At 48.1% G+C, this 6,898-nt stretch overlaps 1 long non-coding RNA gene across 1 annotated transcript; it reads left to right on the forward strand.

The window, feature by feature from the left end:
- Window positions 1-1,554: 1,554 nt before the first annotated feature.
- LOC144153641 (uncharacterized) lies at window positions 1,555-3,288 on the forward strand. The gene is made up of 2 exons (XR_013319343.1): window positions 1,555-1,701; window positions 2,900-3,288. It is a non-coding gene; the product is annotated as an uncharacterized LOC144153641 (long non-coding RNA).
- The last annotated feature ends 3,610 nt before the right edge of the window (window positions 3,289-6,898 follow it).

Below are 6,898 nucleotides of genomic sequence, written 5' to 3' on the forward strand. Positions count from 1 at the left end.
GCGTCGCCGCCGCCGCGCAGGTAGCGCCGCCGCGTGGTCCAAGGCTCTGTGAATACACCCTATTGAGCATATGAAAAAAAAAAAAAAATGTAGAATGTAGTTTGCTTTTCGCTCAAGACGAGCATACCAAGTTTGCTGAAATCAGTTGATGGGAAAATTATAAAATCCTCTGTCTACAGATAGCACTTGGCAGAAAAACTTAACAAAAGCAAAGTCAGAACGTTGCTTCAATTTTTATGCTGTTTGCAGCGCGCCGTCACTCTTAGGCGACCAGCGCTGAGGTGCCGATTGTGCACCACAGTTGTAAACGTTTATTTTGTTATGCTACTGCTCCATTTGTTGCAATAAAATCGGCTCCAGGGCTGTTCGCATCGCGCGAAATGAGTTGCAATGAAGGGGCCGGTAGCGGAATGCACTCCACTGTTCTGTGACGTGCATGCGCTTGGCTAGGTGGGATAACCACGTTTTCAATTCAATCTACGCGTATATCACGTCACCCCTGCTCATTGTGCGCCATGCGAGCCTTTATGATTCTTAACTCGCTCTTCTATGTGGTAACCTGCCGACGAGGAAGCGCGCGCCGGGAAGCGGGCCACCCTCCGCGGCATCATTGATAACACTGCAGAATGAACACACTTCCCTTGCGCCGTCGGCAAGCGGCACCCTCCACTTCATCCTTTATTTTCTTTCTATTTGCTGCTGATCTAAAGATAGGTGCACATCAGCGTACCCTCTGCCGTAATCATATCGCTAACTCTATCGTTTCGGCAGCCCTCGGGTGCGCTAAGCCTACCTCCGTCTCGGCGCCATTCTCGCGGTAAGTTGCCGCCAGACGCGCAGAAGAGCGTAATGCTTTCTAATACTGTTCGTTCATCCTTTCGGTTACCGGTAGACATCTTTACTTAATTTTTATGCCGCGTGGGGCTTTTGCTGGACGTCGCATAGACGAGTACATGAGCCGTTGCACTGTGATAATTGTGGCGAGCAGACGACCCGCGGCGCCCAGCCAATCAGATTGCGCCCTGCGGTCACGTGCAGTCAGTAGCCAATTGGGCGGCGCGTTCAATCTTTATTACTACCCCGGTTATACTCGCAACCAATGGACGAAACGAAGCGGTTCTGGCGGGGATTTGAAAACGAAAAGACGCACTTCCGAATGAGACCAAGATGGACGCCAATGCCATAGCGCTTGTAGGACCCGAGCGGCGAGCCGTATAAAAAATGCTATTTTGGCATCCAATACTGGCCGATTTTAGCGGTCGTCGGTGCTATAAATTGATATTATGGCTCAAATACGTACTCCTGGGTCTGGATATTTGGCTGACGGGAAGAAAAACAGCTCTACTTTCCGAAAATGGCAGTTTTGAAAAATCGATTTTTTTGGTCAAATTTCGGGATTCCAAGACCCGCGCCTCCCCTTAAATGTCTTCCCTCTCTCACCGACCTCTGCACACAACAGGAATGCATGAAGGAATACAAACTGCGCACTTGAGAGAAGCTGCTGTGCTTCATCTCCTAAATATTCCTGCTCCTGCGTCGTGCAACCCAGGGAGACCAAAAGGAGAGGACACTTGACCAGAAGGCGTCACATTTCGAGCATGGCTGAAACAAGCAAACCCTGGGGGCGGTTTCTGTCCTACACAGCACCTGTACCTTCGAGGGACTACAGCCTGAAGAAGGATTTTCTTCGTCTCTGTTGGAGTGAGTACACAACAACATCATTGCTTGCTCCTACTGCGTTTTTAAAAACGATAGTCTTTCTTGGGCTACTTGAACGCGAAAATTTTGATCGGTATGTATGTATGTCTGTCTGTAACTCGATTCAGCCACCCGGACAAAGTGAAACAGGAGCTGTGCTAGTCTTGTATACCCACAGCCAAATCTAAACGTCGATGTCCGGTGTCAATGTTTGTACTTGTCAACATTGTTGAACACGAATAAAACATGTGAGGCAAAAAATCAATACATAGGTGATATTTGCTGTGTTCCTTTATAACAAATTCAGGGATGCTTGGTTTTTGCGATCGCAAATAAAATACTGCATCCACTGCATAAAAATTCACTCCGTCGCCTGCTGTCGCCCGCGGCATTATAGCTCATAGCAACATTTTAAGAAATCAAACGGAAACAGTTATAAAAGGTTCCACTAAATAGGTTCCACGTTCCGCTTGGAATGCACATGGTGTAGGGCAATGTGGTTCTACAAACGTTGAAGTAGGGCGCCTCGATTCACGTGCGTCCCCGCCGTACGGCAGCGCTGGCATCGATGCATCCGGCTTGGAGCAGTGGAACGCGGTAAATTCAAATTGACTTGAGCAAACCTCTAGCGTGTTTACCTTGCGAGGAGCACGACGGGAGAGGAACAGCACGAGAGGTGAGCGGGAAAGCAAAGGGAGGCATTTACTTGGCAAATGTCGACAAAGACGATCGTCTTTCATCGACATTTACGATGGCAGAAGCAGATATGCGGCCAATATTTCACCTCCCTTTTGTCTTAGAGCCTGGTGGCTCCTTTGAAGCCCAGCGTATCATCCTATGAATTTTGTGGCCGACAGAAATTGGTGCAACGTGTGTTGGTGGACAAATCTTTTGAAACACCAAAAGCGCCACATGTAATGGACGTGATGGTGAATGAGCTCGTGCTACTGTTAATTTGCAATCAACCTTTAGTACGGAAAACCTTAGTGTGCAAATTTTCAACCTTTTGTAGATGGCAAACCTGATAATCAGGGTAGTTTAAGAGGAAACATCAAGTGACCGGACTTTCATTTAGCATTCTCTTCTAATTCAATATATTTCGAACCCTTTATTTCTGAACATTTGCGTAGTCGCCTTTACCATTACTTACTGATCGGACTGTTTTGTTACCAACTCACTTACACGTTTTATTTACGTGCAGCTGAAGATGAGGACGCGGACACGCTCCACGGGAGCTCTGATGTTCAAAATCCACGTGGCTTCGGAGACTCGCTGGACAAGACCAGCGGCATCACATTCAAAAGCACACCCGAGGCTTCTACTCCCGATTGCGTCAGCAAGAACTTGACTCATTGACACATCCATCGCTGTCTGCGGGCACTTTCTTTAGGTCTCCGCGTTCGGCGTCAAGTGCACAACCCGGGAATCCCATGGCCTGGAGTTCGGGACATGCACCATCGCCCCCTGACTTTGGCGAAGAATGCGGGTCGCACGGACCCGAGGGTGAACCAGGCAGCTTGGTTTTGAAGCGCTGCAAAACGTCGCCGATGCTCCTGTATACCTCTGGGAACAATAGCACATGCGGAAAACTACCTCCCACGTGCCCCTAGCGAAGAAATGTTCCGTGGCCGCATGGCTGCAACGCTGGGAAAACCGTCTCGTCACTGGGTCCTACATCAACTGTGGTTCAAAGCCAGTAAGACGCAACCTATTTTATAGCCAGCCGTAACAAAGGAAAAAAATTGTATGTTCAGGTTATGTCCGTTTTATTGTAAGCTTCTTGCTTTGAAATAATATCTATGTGTGTGTGTGTGTATATATATATATATATATATATATAAGGAAATGAGGGGCTCCTTGAGGAAATACAGAAACATAGGTCGGCAGTCTACAACGCCAAAGGAGGCATAGGGGTGTGGTTAGGCTCTATTTTTTACTACGGTTAATGAACATACACACATACATACATACATACATACACACACACATACATACATACATACATACATACATACATACATACATACATACATACATACAGTAATCCCACGTTATAACAAAATCGCTTTACTCGAATCTTGCTTTATTCGAAATTTCTTCTGGTACCAACCCAAACACATGCATTTTAGGCCGCAATACTTGAAGTGCACGAAGAGCGTGACCCGCTTAGAGCGAAGAGGCGAGGGGGGGTGTCTCCGAGAAGCGGCGACCCAGCGGCGAGTCAGGATGTCAACATGTCGGGTCAGTGCAAGCCGGTGTTTCCCCGGCGATTTTCTCGAACCGGTCATGCTCAATTCGCGCCATCCGACTTTAGACAAACGGTCGAAATGCGTAGTATGGTCACTGAATTTTGTCCCTAGACATTGGTCAATAGCGTGGACGCATACAACGACACTCGAACCGTAGAATTAGCGGCGTCCTCGACAACGGGACGCCAAAAAACTTTGTTTTGCAAAGATCACGGCTGCACACCTAGGGAAAAAAAATTGTTCAGTGATCACACAAAGTCCCTAGTGCAAAACCGGTCTGTTTTCACAATTGCGCTCTCACCCAGAATGAGCCGGTAGTCATTTTTTGAGCTCACAAACACAACCTCAGACTCAAGCCAGGGTATTTGCGGCTTTTGCCAGAATGAAAATCTCATAGCATCCAGTGACGCCCGCGCGCCCCTATAAATGTTGCCACTGCCTTTCCTCCTCATTCGCTCTCCAGTCTGCGAGGCGTTCGGACGCCAGTCACATCTCTTCCCGGCGACCACAGACTCATGCAAGGCGTCGTCAAATTGGAGCAGGAGATGCTCGCGCCCGGCAAGAACTTAAAACAGCCAACGCTCACTGCCTTTTTTGCACTCGAAATAAAGTTTTGCTTCTCCGAATACATGTCTTTATTCCTTGCACTTGTGGCGCAATTAAAGCTCAACTGCTGTAGTTTTCCTTGACTGGACGCTGATATCGAAATACCGCTTATAACGAAATTTTTCGCCGTCCCGCTGACTTCGTTATAACAAGGGATCGCTGTATATACACACACACACACATACAAGAAAACTTCAAATAACGTATCGACCACGTTTGTTGCCAACGTTTCAGCAAGAGTCGTGCCTTCGTCAGGGCCCTGACGAAGGTAGTGGAATCGTTGGCAACAAGTGTGGTCGCTACTTTGTTCGAAGTTCTCTTTTCTTGTGTTCACTACAATCTTCCCAGTTTTATTGTTCCCTGTATATATATACATAGACAGAAATAAGGGTAGGCAATCAAGTCTCCAATTTCTTTCTTTCTTTTAAAAAACTGTATCTGTTTCAATGATAATAAAATGACCTACCACATTTTCCCCTTTGCTTTCTTGACTGCCTACCCTTATTTCTGTCTTAATTCAACAAGCCCCTCATTTCCCATTCTGATTCTCTCTATATATATATCTCTCTCTCTCTATATATATATATTTTTTTTTGTCACATGACCACGCAGAGATAGGTTGTCAGAAGGTGTATTTACAAATGACATTGTAATCACCGGCACAAAGGCAGGTTGATGGCGAAAAACCCAGTCCAGCTGAAACCCCAACCTTGTCTCTCTTCTCTTCTTTTAGATGCGAACGCATCTCAATTCACTCGCCTTGTCCCTGCATCCATCCGGCGTTGTCGGCGTCCACCCCTTCTCCATTCTCCTCGCCGCGCCAGCTGCGCTCTCCGCCGCTCACCCCCTCTCCTCTCCGATAGCGAACACTCTCTCGCGAGGGGCATTGGATTGGATTCGATTGGCTTGGATTAAAGTGGATTGTGTTGCGTCATAGCCGCGGCAGACGCACTGGCGCCGGCGCGTCCCCTCACCGTTATGCGCGCTATAAAATGCGGTGCCTGCGCCGCTCCGCTCCATCGTTCCAGCGCCGTTCCTCCGCTGTCCAACGCTGCAACGTGAACCCCCCCCCCCCCGCGTCGCATCTACACAGGGGTTCCCGCGAGGGGAGGTGGGAGTTTTTTTCTATTCGTCCTTCAAGAGAAGGACATACTTACCCAGATAAAGACAGATTGGACGAAGCTGGATATGCAGCTGTGATTAGCGTCAGTTCCTGGCGAAGTTGGCCAAGGTCTGTGACAATATATAACTGGAAGGCAGCCTGGGTGAAGTGCCCATTCTGGATGCTTTTTCCCTTTAGTTTTTCACCAAATATAAAACTTACAAAAATTAAGTAATTATGGTATTACATAAAAACAGGCGAACTATTTCTCTGCTTTCTTTCTGGCATTCTAGACTGCTCCATTTTTTGTCCAACACACGCGCACGCACACGCGCGCGCACACACACACACACACACACACACACACACACACACACACACACACACACACACACACACACACACACACACACACACACACACACACAGACGTTGCAAACGTTCACGGACACATCCTAGACAACTTTTTTATAATTCCCACGGCAGATCGAGAGCACTGCCCAAGCTCTGCCGCAGAGTGTGCTGCTCCCTTGAAGGGCAGGTGCTCTGAAACTGTTTTCGGAAAGCCCCCCCTGCCGCCGGAGCAGATGCCAAAGCATGATGGAAAAAGGGATTTCCCAGCAGCCTTTATGTTGGACCCTTCCAAAAGCATCTGATTCCCTGCAAGCATTTTCCCCTGACTTGGCCTCAGCTAAAGTCGTTCCATTGTCAAAAAGCCGATGAAGGGACATTGGTATCGACGGCGCCCAATGATGCTCGTGACAAGTTTCCGTCAGCCTTTTCACGGGCAGGCAACGGAACACCACAAAAAAAATCGAAGGCGCGTTTTTTGCCCAGTCATCGTTGGAGCTGAGCTCCTTGCTACTTGACTCTGAGTTTTAGCCGTTTCAGTTCTGCTCACTTTCCTGATGTAGCAAGCAGGAGCGCGACATGGCGTTCACCATCTGTTTTCCCTTTCTGGACGCTGTGCGCATTCGCCGAATCAGACGCCATGGCGGTTCGAAGAGAGTAGACCACGAGAGAACAGGAAGCACTCAGCGAGTTCCAGCCTACTCCACCGATTTCGGGGCAAGTTTTCTTGTTATACAGAGCGACCTTGGCTCCGACATCGCTCTCAATCTGCCATTGGAACAACACGTTCCAATGGCAATGGCGCTCCAAACGGAGGAAAAACACTGCTCCATAAGCGCTCGGGATCTACCATTGAAATTCAACAACAGGTGTACTAACAAATTACTTATAG

The sequence above is a fragment of the Haemaphysalis longicornis genome, unplaced genomic scaffold (genome assembly GCF_048455015.1).
Source record: "Haemaphysalis longicornis isolate Haplotype H1 unplaced genomic scaffold, Haemaphysalis longicornis Haplotype H1 scaffold_9, whole genome shotgun sequence".
NCBI classification, from domain to species: Eukaryota; Metazoa; Arthropoda; class Arachnida; order Ixodida; family Ixodidae; genus Haemaphysalis; species Haemaphysalis longicornis.